This window comes from Coptis chinensis, chromosome 1 (genome assembly GCF_015680905.1).
Source record: "Coptis chinensis isolate HL-2020 chromosome 1, ASM1568090v1, whole genome shotgun sequence".
NCBI classification, from domain to species: Eukaryota; Viridiplantae; Streptophyta; class Magnoliopsida; order Ranunculales; family Ranunculaceae; genus Coptis; species Coptis chinensis.
Genome location: NC_141456.1, coordinates 75175083 through 75197908, shown reverse-complemented (window position 1 = coordinate 75197908; position 22826 = coordinate 75175083).

Genomic DNA, 22826 nt, shown 5'->3' with positions numbered 1-22826 from the left:
TCCTTCCCTATATCATTTGTATTTTGATGACAGTGGTACTCATTATGAGAATTTGAATCATCGTCCAAGCTCATCTCATCTACATTTCGATCTTCATCTGAAGTACTCCCATCCATGAACTCATCCAAACCATCAAGATGAACATATCCTAACTTTTCACTAACTAAATCAATGTCTCGAGAATAGCCATCTTCATATTGGCTATGGGAGGAAGGACCAACAGTCTCAACATTGATTGCATCTTCTTCAAATGATTCCCCATGAAAATACCATGTCGTATAGGATGGGTCTATTCCAATACGAATTAAATGGTCAGCCACTATTTTCGGATCAACCCTTCCACTCACATTACGACACCTCACACATGGACAAGAGCACCAAGTTCCTTTTCCTAATCTATCGGTCATGAACTTTAAAAAGGATTCAAGTCCATCCAAGTATTCATCGCTATTCAATGGTGCTGACATCCAATCTTTGTGTGGTGGTAATAAAGCCATTCCTTTCACACAGAAATGGCTTTGGTTTGTGAGATTTATTCCTGCGTGCCTATTGAGGACACAAAAGATGTGTTGTAGTGAGGATACAAAAGATGAAACAGACCAGACACTCTCAAATTAACAGATAAGTGGACATAATAAATGCAATTATAAACAAATAATATCAAAGGACAACAACGATATCAACAAATAAATCTCGTAGAGCATGAATGTTATGTCTGCTAGTTTTTTACACAATACAAGCATGCCGGATTACAATGTCAACTGTTGGAAGTTTCTTAGCCACAGCATGTATAAGCATAAACATCACACTATCACAAATAACATGGTATTGGAAAAACCAAAAATAAAAAGTCATTTTCAGATTAGCGAATAAGTTGTCTTAAATTCGATAACAAAGGTAAAAACACAAGATTAGCTCCTTTCCTCAACCATAATTCTTTTGATTTCAATACTTCATTTATATCTTAAATTTGAATCTAAAATCACTTATATCTTGTTACCATACAGATACAAGCAAGCACTAACTATACAGTCAACAAGTTCACTTTAGTAGAGCTGGGTAACACTCTATATCTGTTAATTACGTAATTGCGAGAGTGAGATTTCAAATTTTGAGTATTAGTTTCACATTTCTAGCTATCTGCTTATTTGCACTTAAATTTTCTCTCAGCCATATGTTACCCAGTACATCATCCACAAACCACAATCAGCAAAGTAGGCTTATTTAGCAAAATTTTCCCACTCATCCTTCTCAAACTCTAAAGTTTGTATCAACAGCACTATACATAAAAAAAAATATGAGTTTGTAAGTGTCCCAAATGACAAACCTCGGCTTTTAGTTGATGGATCATGCCTATTTAAGCTGTGCAAGGCCCTCAAACAATTCCCTTTCTCTATTATATCTCTTCTATATATGCACTCTTTGTAAACATTAAGCAACAGCTATGTTGTTATGTTGAAAAAAACTTGGAAGAAAAGTTATCACTGGGTTCTTGGCAAGTGGATACTCTTGGGCTTAACTCATCCAACTAATAATATTACTATCAGTTCTCCTACAAAATTTCCACAACACAGTCCAATACCGACAAGAGCACTTCACTTCTATGGTATAAAGACAGAAGAAGGAAGCAGCAAAAGTAGTAGAGCAAAAACAAAGTCACTTCACTATTTTGGCAAGAGGACTCTGGCCAAGAATATGGTACTAAGGGAATCACCCAATTCAATGGGCACTAGTAGTAAACATGTCGTCATTGTCATGGACGCGCTTAAGGAATTCTCATATGAGACCCTTCAATGGCATTGGCATCGATTATTCAAAAATACCTAAAATATTTACAAAAGCATCACTCATTCAAAAATATTTCTCAAATCAATGTTAAAATTCAGGTAAATAAGATAACTAAATCAAAATTATTCAAATCAACAAAATCAATGAATTTAACAATTCGATTTGAGGAGAACAGAAAATATAATGATAAAAGTAGGGTTTCTAATTGAGTAAAACACCTTTGACAACGAAAGAGAGTGGAATCGCCTTTGAGTAAATCACCTTTGAGTAAATCACCTTTCTGATAAATGAAAAAAAGAAATGAAATGAAAAAAGAAAAAAGAGTCGGTGGTTTTTATTTCGTTTTGGGCTGTTTATATTGGGCTTTTCTTTTTTAAGTATTTCAAACGAAAAAATAAACGAGACTTTTTGTAATATAAACGGCGCTGGTTACGGGTCCAAAGATTCGGCGCTAATGTTCGCGTCTTTTAACCTGTCTTTTATTAACCAATCTGGTGTAGTGATAGTGGGTACCTTGCTTGTTGGTGCTAGCAGGTAGCCATTATTCTTTGTACTAGTAAATACTTTTAAAGGGTTTTGTGAACTAGTATCGTAATTGTTTGTATTACAAACTGTAAAATGAGATCACCGTTTTATTAACTTATATTTCAGTTTATTTTTTCTGCGTTTGTGAACAGCTTCAACGTCATCTCGAGTAAAAAGAAGAGGCAAGGCAAGGTATTATGAAATGGTGATATTTTCTCCTGTTTTAGCTTTTAACTACACATCCTGGAGTACTATTCAAGAATATATGGAATAGTCAGGTGAGATTCCAAATTTATGTATGGGGTGAATACTATACTATACTATACACACAAATAGTATTTAACACCGTACAAGGGAGAACTTGTCCAGTTTATTTATGTGTACCATACATAGCTTCATTCTATTTTTTTTTTCCTGTTTTCTATAGCTTGTTGATGCTCTTTTTAGATGCAAAATGTATACTTGGATGTATGTTAGGTGAATCGAGTTATCAAACTACGTAATGGTTTATCGTTGCATAAGGATTCTCTTTTGCTAATCCTCAAATGTTTTTATCTTGTGAACATCTTTCAACACGATCCACAAACTAAACAAGAACTTGGTAGGATCGAATTCTATCGTATGATGTACTTTAAAGCTGGAAAATGATGGGCTAGTGACGTGGCTGAAGAAAAATATGACTGATCTTAGGGTTGAGGAGTTGCAGAGCTGGAAACGTTCTTATGAATCAAAACTGGAATTTCTTATGTCACAGTTCACCGGTGTTCGTTTGGTATGAATTTACTTGTATATTTTTATCATCTATAATTTTTAAATTTACAAATTGGATACGAAAGCTTCAAATCCTAGCTAGTCTTGGAGGCTTTTAGAGGTTTAGGTGTCCGGGTCATGCTAAAATGTGTGCCATTTGACTTAAGATGATGACTTAAACTCTTGTTGATGAGTTAGGGTATGCACGGACAGGAATTAGCTCTTGGAATCTAATTAGTACCTAGTGTTCAAGTTTGGGGCCTAAGAAAGATGACATTGCCCCTGAAGGCACCATCTGATGATGGCCAAGATTTGCGAAGATTAAGCTCTGAGGAACACAAACAAAATCAAATAGTTGGTTGTATGTTATCAATTTGTCTTATTATTTTCTGAACTTGTATACAATGGTTTCCTGGCTTGTATAGCCGGTGAAAAGGAATGTTACATGACCTTCTTAGGATATGATTTTTGGCTTTTGTTCTTATCTCCATTCTTGAGTTCAACTTGGGGTTTGGTGACATTATTTAACACTAAACCATGACTTGCCTAAGTGATTTGTGATACCTTGATGGTCTAGTTCACTAACTTCATGCTTTGTAATACTAGACCAAACTAAGTGATTATTATACATTGATGGTCTTGTTAACTGACTCAAAATTCATAAGAAAAATCTTATATATATTATTATGTCCGTGCCTAGCGTTGAATCTCACTAGGTCTTTTCCAATTGCATAATTCAGGTCTGATATGTTAAAGCTGCGAGGCAATTATTTTGGGATCCCTAGGTTTTTTCTTGGATCGGTTCATATTTTGCGAGTAAAACCTGAAGCGTTAATGGAATGTGACAAGTTGGGCAATACAAGCATTACATTTTGGATGAAGTGATCAATATATATTATATGCGTGATGATGATGTACTTTGAATGATACTTCTGTACTTAAATTTGAACAAGTTTGTAACATCCTTTTGTTGAACTTATGAAAATGTTTTATTAGATTTGATATGTTTGATGGTTTAATTTCTTCTTTGATATTATTGTTACCAAATTTGAAAACAAGAAATAGGTCACCTTGTTCAAGTTTTTGCTACACTAAAAAGTGTGGCAAACAATAAAATGAATAGCTAGCAGACTCCCCCTTTTTAGCCACGATTCAAGGCATTGCCAAAGCTTGTTACTGCATCGAATATTTGAATCACATACCACCTTTTGCTACGGTCAAATGCGTTGCCAAAACTGAACACAGCTTGAAAGTAAGGCTGTGTTTGATAGCCCCATTTGTCATGGCAAATGCAAATAAATGGCACTATTCACTTGTTTGGCACTGTTTGATGTGTTTTTTGTGTCATGACAAATTTTTTTTGGATTTGCCACAAGTTGTCATTTGCCATGATTTTGGTGGCAAAATTTACTCTGGGGGGAGCTGAGTAAATTTTACCACGACAAATTTGTACACAAATTTGCCACCAAAATAAGTGGATTTGCCACAAAAAAAGAGCCCACCCCAAAAAAAAAAAAAACCTGGAGAGGCTCAACCAAGTTAAATCTTCTTCCCATTTTCTCTCAATCCCTCTTTCTACTCTCATTAGTTTCTCTCCTATTTGCCATTAACTTCTTCTTCTCTCACACTCTCATTAATTTCTCTCCTCATACAGTTGTGTATTGATTTGGAGAGTTGTGTATTGATTTGGAGACAAGCAACATATATATTCATCGACTTGCACAACTTGACGGAGGAGGTTTGTTCATCTCTTTCTCTCTCTCACTCTCTCTCATGTGTGTGCATGTTAATTTTCATTCTCTCATTCTTTTATGTTAGGGTTAGGGTTCAAGTATATAAAATGATTTCAATTTTTTTTTGTTTATTTAGATTGTTAATTCAGTGCATGATTGTTGAGTATTTGGCTCTGTTTTTATTTATTCCGAAAAGGAAATGAAAAATAGATCGTAAAATATGCTGGATTTATTTTGTATACAATGTTACTGTGAACTACTGAACACTATGAATTGTGATTTCTGAAATAAGATGAAGGGTTGCGAACTATGGGAATTAATAACTTTGATAATTAATTCATGTACAAAGTCAAATATTGAATGCCCAAATAATATTTTCTGCCTTTTTGTTCAATTTAATAAGTAATTGGATAATTCATCAGATTTGGATTCATTGTAGTTGCATTTGGTATAAATCTATTTTTTTGTCGCTTGTGTTAGTAATCTAGTTGACATGCTTTTGATTGAGTTATGAATTTGGTTTCTTTACTGGTAAATTAAATTGTTGTCATTCTTTGCTCATTCTATGTTTTTGCTTTGTCTTATTTCGTCTCATGCATGATTGTCCATTTAATTAGGTAGAATGCCAACTGAAGAAGAACGTAAATTAGTTGCAGTTACCATGATGCTAACAATCATGCAGGCTATGATGTGGTACCAATGGTATAGGAGAAATAAGCGAAAGGGTTATAGTTCCTAGGGCCCTCATTAGAAATTGGGATGCTCGAGAAAACATTGTTTTCACGCGAATGTTCAGTGTAGTGACCGTGATATGCTACTGAACAAAGTTGAGAATGAGGATATTTACATTTGAACGTCTATGCACTTTCGATTAAGGGTTATGGGTTAGTTGATAGTCGGTCCGTTAAGGTTGAAGAACAAGTAGCCATTTTCTTACACACAGTTGGGCACGATTTAAGGAATCGGACTTTTGAGCTTCAATTTTTTAGATCAACAGAAACAATTAACCGGTACTTCCACCGAGTCTTAAATGCACTGCTTAGGCTACATAGAGACGAAGTACGACCTGCCACCATAGAAAACTCTCCAGCCGACTGTGGTGGAACACCTAAATCTTGGCACCATTTTTTCCAGGTTTGTTAGCTATATATCTAATGTACATAATGTTAATTAGTAATTCTTTTACTGATGATGCTATATTAATTAGGATGCTGTGGGTGCAATTGATGGCACCCACTTTGAAGCTTACGTACCACCTCAAGATCAAGTTAGGTATCGTAATCGAAAGGGCCAGGTTACTCAGAATGTCTTAGTGGCATGTACATTTGGTATGAGATTCACCTACGTGCTTTTATCGGTTGGGAGGGTTCCTCCCATGATGGTCGCTCTTTCGAGATGTCGCGATGAGTCGGCCAGGGCACAAACTAACTGTACCACATGGTACGTATCCTTAAAACATTTCAAATCCCAACTGTTTTGGAGTATTATTAAAATTCATCAATCATTCTAATTAATTTTTTCACATAGGTAAGTATTATCTCTCGCCCGATGCTGGTTCCCGCTAGTTCCACACTTCCTTACACCATATCGTCTTTGTAAGATATCATCTTAGTGACCAACAACGTAACTCTAGATACAACGGTGCCGAATGCAAAAGAAATGTATAACTTCCGTCATTCATCTTTACGGAATGTTGTTGAAAAGACAATTGGTGTGTTGAAGAAAAAAGATTTGCGTATCTTAGGCACGCTCCACACCATGATGTTGAGACACAAAGCAAAGATAATTTGTGCATGTTGTGGGTTGCATAACTTTTGCTCGATAATAATGATGATATATGGGAAGAAGAAAGAGCGACTATTGAAGAGGAAGGAAATGGAGAAGTAGGCGATGATGTGGGGATAACCATGACTCCGAAAGTGATGGTTGGACAAATGGGAGAGATGGGTTGATGGCGGACATGTGGGAGCCGTCGAGATGAACGAAATGGAGAAGAATAACTAGTGTGTTGTTGGCAATAGTGGTTTAATTTTATGTTTTTGTTGTCGCTGTTTTGGCAATGTTGAATGATGTGTTTTGCCTCCTCGGATACTTGTATTATTATGGCTTATGACTTTTGTTAATCTATATGACAATATGGTTTCTTATAGCCTTCCTTATATTAGTAACTCTTTGTTTAGATTTGTGTATGAATATCTAAACCTTGTTTTGGTTTCAAGTCCTACCACTTCTGAAGTTCACTATCACATTTTGGTTTCGTGGTCGATATAGAACACTGATTATTATATTATTCTCTTTTGGTTTATTATATTCAACACAATGTCACATAACAATGCTAGAAGCCAAGCACCACGCCACCCACCCTCCCGCCAATTCCGGAAGTTGTTGAAGGCGTCAAATACGTTGGACGATGGAATGGACAAGATCCTTGTCGAACTTTGTTTGACATCATTATTGTTCTAGGGAAGGGTTCTCGAATTTAACGCTTCCAAGAAAGATACTCTAGTTCAAGTTGCAAGTGTGGTAACCAATTCGGTTCTCAAAAAGTGGATTGGAATCATGTGCTCTCTATGCTAAGGTCATTAAGGGGTGCCTACACAGTTGCTGCAGAGTTGCTAGGCCAGAGTGGCTTCTCCTTTAACCATCAAACTAAGTACATTCAAGCTGATGCCGATGTATGGGAGAGGTATATTCAGGTAAATGATCTTGATTTAGCCATTTTATATATATTTCATTTTAATATATTTGTTATTGAAGAGAAGCTAGCTTCCTAGAGGACTAACCGTGAGTCACATTATCATTGTAGGCTCACCCAAATTGCAAAGAAAGTTATAAAACCAAGTGGCTTCCAAACTATGAGATGCTTGACTTCATATATGGAAATGATTCTGCAAAAATGGAAGTGGAAACTTTAATGCATGATCCCGATGCTATACCCATATTGGATGGTAATGTTAAGTTTAATTTTTTTTATTTGTGGTTTTTCTTTATGCGATAAGATATTACTAAGCTCATAACTATGTTGTGTGTTTATTTTAATAGATGAAACCGATGATAATGACCCGTTAATGTAAATGAATATGTTGACAATACCGAGATGCTACCCAAGGCTCGGGGTGAATGTGGAAGCAGAATCACCGCGTCAAAATTGAATGGGCAAAAGAAAAAAACCTCGTGATAGATGTGAACGACGAGAAGATAGCTAAGACATTCAACATCTTGCGAGAAGCTGCTAAGGCAATGGCGGACAATTTGAAGCGACCTCCTAGCATGATGCAAAAGTTCATGATGCCTTGAAAGGTCTTGAGTTGTCTAAAGAAAATTTTAAGCTTGGAATGACCTTCCTTGGAAATAGCCCAAACATGGGTGAAATCTTTTTGAGTTTTGATGATGAAGATCTTAGGAAGGAGTGGCTTTTGGACAACCTTCCAAAGGCTTAAGGCACTTCTTTTGGATTTTGCTATTATGGTACATGTAATGCACTTGTCCGGTTTAAAGGCGCTTCTTTTGGATTTTTGCTACTATGGCTAATCAGTACTCAAGCTGTGATTTGCAGGGATCATGATGGACAAATTACAAGGGTGAAGAGAAGACTTTTGTCGTTTGAAGAAATTTCGCTATGGTCCATATTAAGACGAGGGATTCCCGCAGGCAAAAGGAGATGAAGAAGATGCAGGTGAGATATCGGATCCCGATTCTGACATGGAAGAAGTGCAAGCCTCGCCAAACAACTTGCAAGAACAACCAATCAATCTATAATCGCTTTGTTCGACAAGCACTATTACCCTTTATTTGTTTCATTTTAGTTGAGACCGTAGATCCTCCTCGTGCTATTCAATGGATGGTGTGTTTTAGATTTTGTGGGTTTTAAGGGTATTTTGATTAAAAAACAACGACTTGCGAAACAATTGTGAAAAGAGAAGTTATCGAACCCCGCTTCACTTTAACCCAATACAAAAGTAAGGTGCACTTAAATGTTATACTGAGAAAGTACTCATTATTATAATCAGTAGTTCAATTTCTCTACTAGTACTTGTTGGTATTGTTCCATGAAAATGAATTGTCTCCTCTTCATTACTACAATTAATGGGCTTAACGGTCTTATGCTAAATCGCTTTATTCCACGTGAAGCCTATGCAAGATGAACAATTGTTTTTCATCCGGAAGGAAGAACGCAATAAGTACTGTGGAGAATGGTGATCAAATACAGTTGAGCATCAATCAGATGATGAAGAAGTAGGTGGTTGCGTGCTTTCATTATCACTCTCGTTGCTTCCCTCTACTCATAGGAGCAATGCCTCGTCGACTAGCGAGATTAGTGAAGAAGCATTTTCGCCTTCCTCCATGATCAATTCAAAAGACTGCTCTCATTCTCCGCCAAGCGGGTGTCAACTTAGATCTATCTATCTCTTTGCTTAGTACATAGTGTAGGAAAGTGTACATCTCTTTTTGTTTCTCATGAAATCCCTATCTTTTTGCACATTATACATACCCATCTAGACATCTAGTTATCCAGTTATCCTTTAGGCTTTTATTTATTTTTAGTTTTTTTTGAGGTGCACTTATGTTTCAAATTCCTAGACTCTATGGAGTATGGACTATAATCAGGTTGTTTCTCCGGTATTATTCTTCTTATTGACACAATGGTTGACATATATAACTAATTTTGGTTTCCAAGTATTCTCTTTCGATCATTTGTATTATTAATTTGCAGCTGCTGAATTCGATGAGATTGGATTCAAGATTCCCTATTATCTTATTATCTTGCCAAATATTATAGATGGTGATGATATATGTATGACGTGCTTTGCCACGCACTAAAAGTTTAAAATTGCCCACACATCTCAATTACGATCTGTATTTCTTGAAATACACCAAAGCCCCGCTTGTATTTGGAACACGGAATGCCTAAGGCAAAAACGTTGAAAATGCAACTTACTTATGAGTTGAATGTTAATTAGCTGATATTTCTGCAAAGACTATGATTTATATATCAAACAGGCCAAAAGGGGAGCTACCCGAAAAATGAACAATCATGTTCATATATGTTTTGGGTATGAACATTTATTGTTCATATATGTTTTGGGTACGAACAATCAATGTTCATGTCTGTTTTGGGTATGAACATTTATTGTTCATATATGTTTTGGGTATGAACAATCAATGAACATATATGAACATGATTGCTCACTCTCAAAAAATTCAAATATAAGGTTCATATCATTAGAGCTGGAAGGTGCAGAAGATAAGCCCGAAAAATCACGTCCATCAGCAGATATAATTCCGGGTGAACTCGCCAGTTCATCTATTGATTCCTCAACATGAAAATAGTTGTTCTCAGCTTCTCCATTCTTTGAAAATTCAGGGCTAAGATGTACTACGCTTTCACTATGTCCGGACTTCGAGAGTGACCAAACAATTGAATTGTCGACAAAAAGGAACAAAATGAGCGTTAAATGAAAGCTTAATTGATATTCATTCCCTGAGGGTTTTTGTGTCTTCTGCCCTTACTTCCAAATTCCATAATTCCCCGGTTTCTCATACCAACTCCAAACATCACGTAATGAAATATTTGCCAACCGATGCTTGCAAAGGGAACTAAAAGGGTGCGGGTTACCCAAGCAAGCACGACATTGTAGCAAAACAGATGGAGCAGCAGAAGAATGACAGGACTAGCGGATTGGAGAAGTTTCTCAAACTCGCCAGTGGGCTCAGGGGTTTGTTTGTCAATGCTCTCGAAAGTATTTGCAGTTGGTAGGAAGCATTTAAAGCTTTTACTGCCATCTCTCAACCAATGCTTAGTAAATCTGTGTCGTTACCTTTAGTAGAAGCCGATATGTAATCTCTAGGCCGATCCTTTCTGAAATTGTGTTCGTGTTCTTACAAACCGAAGTTCAAATTTTCAATTTCAATTTCCATAGTCGCTTCTTTTTCGACATATCATGCCCGACACCAAGCAAGTCTTTTCGGGACCCAATCAAGGAGCAGAAACGGAACTATATACTCTTCTAAGTCCACATCATCTTTTATTTTGCATGGTTTTAGCACATCTTCTCGATTGTTACAAAACAAATCTCAATGTTTTTCAAAGACCTCGAATCCTTTCTACCAACAGAATCCACTTTTGTGAACTCACTTGAGAATTAAAATCTTGCCCCGGTATTATCTTCATAAGATATTTTCATATCTGAACCAAAAGTGTTTCTTTGTATTTTATCTAAGGAAGCATTCAGAGACTCAACAGATACATGTTCCGTCCAGGGAATCTTCATCAAGTGTACGGGTAGGACCCTATCCAAAATGGGTAATCCAAAGACACTTGACATTGTTGTGGAGTGGCAAATTTAGTCAGTAGACGATCGAGGTAGTATAAGAATGTGAACAAAGGTGAGTCATCAAGAACAGCTTTGGTGGTAAGTCGCTCTTTGAGCAAAATCTTGGTTACTACATTGACGCGGGCCGCTTGCTGAACGTCAAATGCTTCTTTTTGTGAAAGAGCAGCCCTATTTTGAAACCTTAACCAAATTTGCCTTATAGTCCCCAAACGTTTCTTGTTTGTACTCAAATTCTCATGCTTATGTAAGGAACTTCGCTTTTCTTTCAACTTTCCCAGTTCCTTATTCCACACGGCCCCATCATGCCTCAACTCCTCAATCAACCCGAAGTTATTCTTTGTGACACCTTTGCCGAAAGCAACCCAATCGAGGAGATTCAACATGTATATTTCTATGAGATTTATGATACGATCTATGCTTATTTTTCAACATATCATGAGAAAAAACATGATGCCCAGAAGATGAAACTATTGGAGTAGGAAGCAATCCATTACTATAAAATGAATTATACTTGACCTCAAAACTTCTCTCCACCAAGTTAGTGCCCTTCTCTACATATATGCGGTTTGATGTCTTCACCGGATGGTTGAGTGCAGCCCTGTTATGTTTCTTACTCTTCTGCCAGACTGAGTGGCAATTTTCCTTCCCGCTTTGAGAATTATCTCGACACCTCGTCTCATAGTCTAGATCACTATGAGAAACTATAGTATCGTGTGCTATAGTTTGAGAAACATATATGAACACGGAATGCCTAAGGCAAAAACGTTGAAAATGCAACTTACTTATGAGTTGAATGTTAGCTGATATTTCTGCAAAGACTATGATTTATATATCAAACAGGCCAAAAGGGGAGCTACCCGAAAAATGAACAATCATGTTCATATATGTTTTGGGTATGAACATTTATTGTTCATATATGTTTTGAGTACGAACAATCAATGTTCATGTCTGTTTTGGGTATGAACAATCAATGTTCATATTTGTTTTGGGTTCATGTTTTTTTTTGGATATGAACACGGATTGTTCATACCTAAGAAGGTATGAACAATCAATGAGATTCACCAAATACCGGGCCCATACACTCGTGAGTCATTTGTAATGACTTCCATGAATATGGAAATTAGATAACATGGTCACCGACTCATGGATTCTCATCTCTACCATTGATGCCTATACACCTGGACATATATTTTAGGGTTCTATCATGGCTTCGCTTTTTCATTCTCTCGTTACTCATTGTGTTTCTACCTCAATCCCGCTTTTGTTAACAGATATTTCGGCACCACACCGGATGAGACTTCAACAAAAAGAATATGCTCTCCTCCTAAAGATTTTGATGGGTCATACACATTCCATTTTGGAATGGTATAACATCTGCACTTGTTCCAGAGCCTGTCAGCCTTGGTAGCAAAGCTTCTTAATCACCACTGCATTCATTGTCTCGATGTATTATGAACTTGGTAATTTGTGTTCTTATTTTCTATTCACATGGAGGTCCAACTTTCTTATAACATCCGGTCCTTCACGAAAAACACGCCCTCGCTCTCGTCGCGGCCTTATCGTCACACTTAACAATCGGCATGTTTGAGCCTTTGAGGAGGAGCTAAGAGTATACCTGAATATGTTTGAGAATGAGCTAAGGTAAGGAGCTAGCTTACATGGTTGAGAATGAACTAAGGTGAGGAGAAGCTGCCAAGAATTCACGTAAGGAACATGAAGAGATCCGAAAGAAACTTTTTCGATGCATACCGAAAATGTTAATTACTTCATAGCAAAAGAAATTGGTCGTGAATTGGATTATACCCGAATAAGAAAGGGCCAACTCATTTCTTTGTTCTCAAATGTATCATCTCATGTATAACAATAGATAGTTCGAAATATCCGTAAGAAGACTTCACAACGCACCTTCTATTTTAAGGATTGATATTTGCAATATGTTTTAGGGTACCGATTTGTAGTTTCATACGCTCATGACGATGATGGCCCAAATAATCTGTATTTGTTTATACAGAAATGTTCGATCGTCCATGGTGTCTCACAAAGATTCATTAAGCCAACTTGCCCAAATACATCACTAAGCGTCCACTTGTCTTTCTCTCTTTTCGCTTAGAGGAATCTTGATTTTGTGCTTCTCGTGACTTCATTACCATCTCTGTTCTTTGGATGATTTGAATCAGGTGTGAGATTAGCACGACAAACCGGGACAAGTAGTATGTGAAGCTAACCAAGCATCAATACATTCGTGATGAAAGACATTATCACATTTCGGTAACAATCTAAGTGTTTCATCATTTTCGAATTCATTTAAACAAACTGCACACTCGAGAGCACCTTTGCCGATTTTTAGACCTTTCACTACTGAGTACCTGAATGTTGGAAACTTTTCAATTACGGTTTAGAAAAATATTAGAAATTAGGGATGATTAATTTTGTAATGTTGGAGACATGCAGTATACGCATTAAGTGTTGAAACTATCCCATTATATGAACCTTTCACTTTGGATTTGGAAGCTTAAAAAACTATCCCATTATATGAACCTTTCACTTTGGATTTGGAAGCTTCAAAAGGAGATTCACCTGGGATTTTGACTTTAAACGTTTTATCAAATCCATCTACACAGTAAACTTGTGTCTTGCATACGGCGGTAGTAGCTAAGAGATTAACATTGTGTATTTCAATGGAACTATATATAAATAAAATAAATTTACAAATAAGAGTAGCTATAATTTTTAAATCTTAAATATTTTAAAAACATAAAAAAATGAAAAAATGAAATATTTGCCGTGGCAAATTTGGACAATCAAACAGCAGCAAATGGTTGCAAATCAGGACAAATGATATTTACCATAGTATCATCAAACGATTAATCAAATTTAAATTTGCCACGAGCTATTTGCAATTGTCACATAGCAAATTTGCCAGTGGCAAATGGTGACAAAATTTGCATTTGCCACAGCTCCTATCAAACATAGCCTAAGTCAATTTCCTGCTACACCTACTAGCGTTGCAAATGCAATACTATCTGCAACGCATGAAAAGTGTTGGCAGTGTCCCCTTTTGCTACGCTTATGCCATGCCAAATGCTTTTTTTTTTTTATAAATAATTATATATTTTAAGAAAGAGAATTCGAAAATAGTTTTTGCTATGTTTTTACAACTTTCAGCAATGCTATTGCTTGTGGTAAAAAGTAAGAGTATTAGCAACGCTTTGAGCGTTGCCTATTATCTTTTGTTTTGCCACTATCTGTAATGCCCTAGCAATGCTACTAAAAGCGTGGCAAAAGAGTTTTTGCTACGGTTTGGCTAGCATTTGCTACGCTTTGAAACATTGCTAAAAGTATGATCTCTTGTAGTGAACATATCAAGCATGTGTATCCTATTTAAATATACACGTGCATAAGCTAATAAATCTAAAATGTATTAGTTAATTCATAATATACACGTTGACATATATTATTATTAACATCTATAATACACTTGTTTAACGTATTATTATAAAATATACATTTAACAATACACATTCACTATTATGCTATATATATTTAATAGACGTACTTTTACACGTAAAAAACATATTTTATATTATAATAATGTATGAGTTTGATTATTTTAAATGTAATATAATACTAAATTTTATATATCGAAATCGTAATAATCAGTTTCAGTTCGGGTACCCACGGGTTTTTTACTATTCAGTTCTACGGTTTCAGTTGTTTATCGGTTCGATTCTTAATGAGCCATTTTAAATGAGTCTAACTTTTTAAGACCCAGAACCGGATCATTCGGTTTCGGTTACGGGTAATCGGGTACGCACCCCTAGTCATTATAAGTTTACTGAGTATGGTGTCAAATTTTATCGTATTTTTTTATTTTTAGCTTCGTATTATACTCGAATTACTTATGAACCCGAACTTTTGTCGTTTCCGTTTTATTCGAATATTTTCCGTACTGATTTTTTGTTGTATTACGAATTGCTAACTATGTCACTAACCCACTAATTTAGATTAAACTAGATTTTGGACCTGGGCGTACGCCCGGGATCTATTAAATATTTTGTGTGCTAAAAAGACTTTACAAAATGTCTCACACAAATTTTCTAATAAGAATATATTTTTTATTGAAAATAAACCAAATACGTTAATGACCAGCGATTATGATACATAAGTACTTGGAAACTAAGAGATCAAATTGAGATAGCCTATTCACTTTCCAAGTATTTATGCATCATTATCATTTGCTCGTAACGTATTTCAGGTTTATTTTCAATAAAATATATTATGATTCGAAAATTTGCTGCCGTAATTTTCAAATAGAATTATCTTAAACTCAATCTAGCTTGTATAATAGTTTTATTAGATTTATGGTGATTTAGCGGCAAATTTTCGAATCAGAATATATTTTTATTGAAAATAAACCGAAATACATTAATGAGCAGCGATTATGGTGCATAAGTATTTTGAAACTAAGGGATCAAATTGAGATAGCATCTTCACTTTGTGGTTTAGAATATTAATTCATAATTTTCAAATGAAATTATCTTAAACTCGATCTAGCGTGTATAATAGTTTTATTAGATTTATGGTGATTTAACAGTAAATCATCACCGTTCGGCTTACGTACTAATGTGTACAAATCACTAAAACAGATTGATTGTTTCCATATCCTCAAAGAATACACTACTCCCACTTGAAAAGATTTATCACATGAACGTGTCATACGAATGGGTGTCGTTATATTAAATTATTCTAAAAAACATTAGTAACTATGCATAGCTATGAGATATGAAAATTATATTAATTACTCATTTAAATTTCTTGCACCACTCTCTATAAAAAGGAAGCATCAAACCTTGATAAAACTCATCGACTTCTTTTTATTGTTAGGTTTAATAATAAAAGTTTGATTGAAGTTTTGTGAGAATGTTCAATGTGACGAAGATAATATTGAAGCTACTTGAATAGCAAGACATTCCCAATCACAATAAAATAATTATAATAAACACTAGTTGAAATGCAAAACTATATTTGTCGAGACATTTATTTCCCATACATATAATACAAATATGTTTTAGGGTTATTAGTTCAATGCATTTACATCAAGTTTCTAATTTTTCATTCATTATTCTTTGAGATTAGTTTAATATATTATGTTGCATCCAGTTTCTAATTTATCATTAATTATTCTTTGAGGTTAGTCCAATGCAGTTTCATCAAGTTTCCATTTTTACTCATAATTATTATTTAAGGTTAGTTCAGTTGCAATTACATCCACTTTATAATTTCCCGTTAGTTATTCATTAAAAGGTTAATTCAAAGATAGTTGCATCTAGTTTTTGATGTTTCGTTAATTAGTGTTTGAGATTAGTTCATTGCATTTTCATCCAGGTTCCAATCTCCCGTTAATTACTCTTTGATGTTAGTTTAATACATCTATATCCAGTTTCTAATTTCTCGTTAATTGTTTTTCTAGGTTAGTTCGATAGTTTACAATTTCTATACAGTTTGCATACATGTAAGAGTCTGCTTTTATAAAATCACTTTTGTTTTGGGTTCCTAATTACTCGTAATTACTCAGGTGAGGAGGCTAAAAAAGTGGACATTTATGCTTTGAGGTCAGTGCGATGTAGTTACATCCGACTTCCGATTTTTAGTTAACTATTTTTTGAGATTATTTCAATGCATTTGCATCCAATTTCGGATTTCCCGTTAGTTAATATCTAATTTTAGTTTAATGTAGTTGTGTCCAATTGTTGGTTTTCCGTTAATTATTCTTTGAGGTTAGTTCAATGCAGTTGCATCCAATTTCCGATTTTATGTTAATTGTTCTTTGAGGTTAGTTCAATGCATTTGCATCAAGTTTCCGATTTCCCGTTCATTATTTTTTGAGGTTAGTTCAATGCAGTTATATCAAATTTATAATTTCCCGTTAATTATTCATTTAGGTTAGTTCAGTGCAGTTTCATCCATTTTTTAATGTTTCGTTAATTAGTCTTTAAGATTCGTTTATTGTATTTGGATTTAGTTTCCGATTTTCCATTAATAACTCGATCTTTAAGGTTATTTCAATGCATTTATATTTAGTTTCCGATTTCCCACCAATTATTCTATGAGGTTAGTTCAATACAGTTGCATTCGGTTTTTGATTTTCTGTTAATTATTTTTTGAGTTAAGTTAAATGCATTTGCATCCAGTTTCCGGTTTCCCATTAATTATTATTTGAGATTTCTTTGATGTATTTGAATATCGTTTCCGATTTTCCATTAAATATTTTTCAAGGATTTGCATCAAATTTCTAATTTCCCGTTAGTTACTCTCTGTCGTTAGTTTAATGCAATTTGCATAAAGTTTCCGATTTCCCGTTAATTACTCTTTGAGCTCAGTTATGTATTTGAATCCAGTTTCCGATTTCCTTATAATTATCCAATGTGGTGTATAATATCAACTTCTACTGATCCATCTGTAGTGCTCTTGCAAACATGACATAAAAAGTAAATTATGCTTAATTTACTATGTGCATAAGATCATCGAAGATTATCCAGTTCCCGATTTCCCGTTAAATTATTATTTAAATTATACATGACTCACTATGTGGAATCTTCAAAGATTATCAACGAACGGGTGTTGTTATATTAATTATTCTGAAAAATATTTGCAAATATGCATAACTATTATATATTAATATTATATTGATCACTCAACCAAATTTCTTATTACGTGAAAATCTCACTCTCCATTAAAAAAAAAAAACTTCGGCTTTGATAAAACCCTTCAACTTTATTTTGTTGTTTAATAATAGAAGTTTGATTGAAGTTTTATGAGATTGCCTAATAAGGCGAAGTTCATATATATTGAAGCTACTTGAATAGCAAGGAGTTCCCAATCATACGGAAAAAGATAAGATAAATACCATTTTAAATACAAAACTATACTTGTCGAGACATTCCCACAACATATAACCCAACTATGTTTTGAGGTTAGTTCAATGCATTTGCATTCAGTTTTTAATTTTCCGTTATTTATATTTTGAGGTTAGTTCAATGCAGTTGTATTCAATTTCCAATTCCCGTTATTTAATTTTTGAGATCAGTTCAATGCAAATGCATCCAGTTTCTTATTTCTCGTTAATTATTCTTTTCGGTTAGTTCAATACATTTGCATCCAATTTTCAATTTCTTGTTGTTAATTGTTATATTATTTGAGGTCAGTTAAATGCATTTGCATCCAGTTTCTGATTTCCCGTTAATTATTCTGTGAGATTAGTTTAATGCATTTGCATCAAGTTTTCGATTTCTCATTTATTATTTGATAAAGTTGCATTTTTATCTAGTTTTCGATTTCCCGTTAATTATTGTTTGAAGTTAGTTCAATGAGTTTGCATTCAGTTTTCGATTTCCCGTTAATTATGTCTTGAGGTTTTGCATCCAGTTTATTTTTTGAGATTAGTTCAGTGCAGTTGCATGCGATTTTCGATTTCTTGTTAATTATTTTTTAAGATTAGTTCCACGCATTTGCATTATGTTTCTAATTTATAATTAATTTTTCTTTGAAGTTAGTTCAATACAAAAATCCGATCGATTTTCCGTTAATTTAATCTTTGAGGGTTAGCTCAATACATTTGCATCCAGCCATTTTTTCCGACAATTATTTTTTTATGTTAGTTTGATATATTTGCATTAAAGTTTTAATTTTCCGTTAATTTATTCTTTTGAGGTTAGTTTAATGCGCTTATATCCATATTCGATTTTCTATTAATTACTTTTTAAGATTAGTTTAATGCAGTTCTATCCATATTCTGATTTTCTATTAATTACTTTTTAAGATTAGTTTAATGCTTGCATTTGCATCCAGTTTCCGATTTCTCGTTAAATATTATTTGAGGTTAGCTTCTACAAATCACCTACTTTTTACTAATTTTTTTTTATTTGATCAAATATATAAGAATTGGAAATACACTCAAACTCTCCAAATATAAGAATTAAAAAGACACTCAAACTCTCCAAAGAGGTTCCATGTACGTGGGATTGTAGTCTATTAGAAAATATTATCTTTCATATTATAGTATAGAATAAAGGTTAACTCTCATATTAGAGTGCCACATAGGAGAGAGAAAATTCTCTTTTAAAGGTCTCTAGTTTAGTATATATATATAGTAGATATGTTAAATTTGTCGAAAAAAAAAAAAAAAAAAAAAAAAATTTCTGAAAATATGTCCGAATTTATGATGAAATTGTCGAAATTTCGATGGCATAGGTTTAATGGCATGGGTTGTAATAATAGTGTGAAAATTTGTCTAGAATTTCCGATGAAATTGTCGAAATTTCAGATGGCAGGAGCTGTGGAATGGATTGTAATAATAGTGTTTGGTGAGGGCAAAATCAGAAAAACCAAAAACTAAGTATGAATTCTACTGGAACTCGGGCGCGTTCTTTAAAGGAGAGAGATGAGTTATTCATATGGACAGCTGTTATAACTAACTCTAACAAACCTAACTAACTAAAGCTTAGCTGGCATTCTGTTATGTTCTTCAGTCTTGTCTATTTGTCTGTCTTTGTCTTTAATTAATACCTTTCTCTCACTAATTTTTATTTTCTGTCATTAAACCACTATAGTTACATGATAAGGTTTATATGATATTGTTTTATAGATCCTTCTCTTTTTTCCCTTTCTTCTGGTGTTGGTTTTCTTCGTTTCATTCAGACTGCATTAAGTTTAATCGTAGTCGACTGTAACTGTTTTAGTTTTAAGACACATCCACAGATATACATAGCATGCTTCATATAGAGGGATTTCACTATCTTTAATATGCTCCCAATTTTACATCGTGGATTTTATGACTTATCTGTTGCATGTAAGGTTGGGACTACATCATAGAAGGAGCTATCAGTTCTTACGTTCTTCCCTCTTGCATTGTGGTTAAACCTTTGGAGTCTCATTGTGATATTTTGATATTTTTTTGTTGGTGTTAGAGAAACGAATTTCTTCATTCCCCTTTTTTTGCTGGGTAATTTCTTCATTCCCTTACTAATCTATACTCTCTTTATGTTTGACTATTGTATTCAGTAATGTCTAAATGCAAATAATTCATTTAATTTCTTTGTCTTTTGCAGTGCATAGTGGTGCATTGATGTCTTTTGTTTTGTCGATTCTTGCATCAGTAATGTATTTTCTGAATATTCTACGAGCTGCAACCGTGTTTCATTTTATTTGGATTACTGCATAGGCTTAACACATAGTGACATTAATTTAGATTCTACGTAGCACTGAAAGCATATATGTAATTTTATGTATTTATTGGATTGAAATGAGCTTCAGTGCAATTGGAATTTTTTGTGATCGAAAAATAAGTTTGGCGTTCTGTGATACAAAAGTTAAACGACGTTCATCAGTCGATATAAAGATAGCAGCAGAGGATTGCTTTTATAAATGCTTCGAAAGCCTTTGAAAGGTTGTGAGCACCACATGAAGTTTCTGAGAAGGATTGCATCCATTTCCATAAACGTTTCTTTTATGTCCTTCATTGTTCTGCACTCATTGAAATGAAACAACTCTAATGGAAGCTTTATATGGCTGGCTTGATATAAAAGATTGGTCGCCATTCTTCATCTTTCTTGCATTTGTTTGTCAGAGTTCGAGTGTTTGTTTCCTCTGCCAGGTATGTCGATATCATGTGATGTCGAGTTCAATATATCATAATGTTATGGACCGATTTGGGATGATAGGGCCCAAAGGTTCGGAACAGCCCATGGGCTGATGGGTCATCGCGGACTGGGGTAGACAGCAAGCCTTGGGCGAAGCGGTAGAGGGATAGCAATGTAAGGTGAGGAACAGGTGTGCGAAGTCAGGGAAGACACGTGGGTTTAGGAGAACCGAGGGATGAAAAGAAGATGAAGGGTAGAGCGCATACTAAGGGACGAAGGAAGTATAAAGAAGAGGGGAACCCTAAAGGGGGATAGGAGGAAGAAAAAGGAAGTCGAAGAAAGAGTAGGAGGTCACAACAATTGGCGCCGTCCGAGGGGACTGAACTGACGACCACACCGGTTAAAAACCACGGTTCTAGGAGAAGAGATGGCACCGTCGAAAAGAAAAGCGAGAGCGGAGACAGAAACGGAGGTCGGGGAAGCAAATGGTATAGGAGTGGACAACCAAGTAGAGGTAGGAGGAGAAACAGATCTGACGGCGGTGGAGAGAATGAGAGAGATGGAGGTAGAGATGGATAGGCTGAGGGAAGAGAATGAAAAGTTTAGAAGAGAGAGGGAAGCGGAAGAAACAAGAAGAGAGGAAAACATCATAGAAGATGAGTCTGATGAAGAAAGCTCAGATGGGGAACCCAATGCAGCCGTTAGATGGAGTAGAAGGGAGTAGAGCTAGATCCACAAATGGAAGGCGGTGGAATAGCAGATGGAGTCACATTACAGCAAGTTCAACACATGTTTGAAAGGGAAAGGGAAGCCATCCGACCAGTGCAGCAGGAGAGCAGAGGAACGGCAAACCAAGTAATAGCGGCCGATCCACAACCCGTTGGGCGGGTGGTGAGGTCAACTGGAGGTACCAAAGCGGTTCACACAACCCAGATTCGATAGATTTGATGGAAAGGGAGACCGGTGCATCACATACAACATTTTCGCCAACAGTTAGCTTTATGGCAAGAGGATAAGTTTAATGGTTTATGGTGTATCCTTTTTCCGGCGAGTTTGAAAGATGGAGCTTCCAATTGGTTTTATCGGTTGCCGGTTGAAAGTATAGAGAAGTTCGATGAACTAGAAAAGGCATTCGTCACTCATTACATTCATCAAAAGAAAAGAGCGGTAGACGTGTCCGCGCTGTTTTATGTGAAACAAGAAGACGGAGAATCACTAAGGAAATTTGTGTCCAGGTTCAACGCGGAGGCCATGAAAGTGGAGAATTTAGATGAGAAGATCAAGCAGTTGATAGCTTTTAGGAATGGAGTTCGCCAAGGAAGTAAAGTACACATGTCCATAGTAAAAATGAAGAAGTGATATCTAACTTGGCGGAACTCAGATCCTAGATTGGAGAAGTATATAAGGTGTGAGGATTATATACCGCTGGGTCTACTAAAAAAAAGGAAAAGGGGTCAATCTGATTGAGAAATATGATGAAAGGAGAGGCAAAGTGGATTACAAGGGAAAGGGGTACAAGGCGGAACGGCCTAGGGAAAGAGAACGGAGGGAAGAAAGGGTCAGAAAACCATATCAGGAAAAGATATATACACGGTTGAACAAGCCTTTGGAGGAAATCTTTAGGGTTATAAGAGATCGACGGGGATTCCATACCACCGCTGAATTACCCAGAGGAGAGGGGCGGACAAGCCTTATTACCCGGCATCATCGATTCACGGAACCACGGCACCAACGAATTTATGCTTTGAGGTGGTTGGTGCGTAAGATGATTGATGAAGGTCACTGGGGAGTTTGTCACGGACAATGAGAAGAGGGTAGGATACCCAAGATTGCGAATTATGGGAACTATCAATGTCATTTATAAGCGGTGAAGATCGACCTTCGGAATGGTCAAAGGGACAAGGTAAAAGCGGACGGTTCAGTTACAAAGGTGTATGAGGGTAAACTTGATGCCAAGAGCTATACCGCAGAGTCCGACCGGCTACAACAAACATAGCGTTCACGGAGGAGGATAGAGAGAGGGTCAACCTTCCTCATGATGATGCATTGGTGGTAAC